The sequence below is a fragment of the Boleophthalmus pectinirostris genome, unplaced genomic scaffold, assembly GCF_026225935.1.
Source record: "Boleophthalmus pectinirostris isolate CB_2022bp ecotype Guang Dong unplaced genomic scaffold, ASM2622593v1 HiC_scaffold_9, whole genome shotgun sequence".
NCBI classification, from domain to species: Eukaryota; Metazoa; Chordata; class Actinopteri; order Gobiiformes; family Gobiidae; genus Boleophthalmus; species Boleophthalmus pectinirostris.
The window spans coordinates 33,781,678-33,781,998 of NW_026571541.1; positions in this window are offsets into that span (position 1 = coordinate 33,781,678).

The following is a 321-nucleotide window of genomic DNA, read 5'->3' on the forward strand; positions in this document are numbered from 1 at the left end:
CTGGTTTAGACCTGGTTTTAGTCCTGGTTTAGTTCTGGTTTTAATCCTGGCTTAGACCTGGTTTTAGATCTGGTTTAGTCCTGGTTCAAATTATTATTTTTTGTGATTCGTGTGAACATGTCAGGACACACAGAAACAGAATAAAAATATAAATATATAATAAAAATAAATAAATAATAAAAATAACAATTACACTGGCAGGAGTTATTTTTCCAGTTTTTTCTCAGAGTTTTATTTACAGAACTCGTGGTTTCAAACTGGGTCACGACTCCGAGCTGAAGATCCAAACTGAAGACTGAACTCCGTCGAATGTGAGAAAGT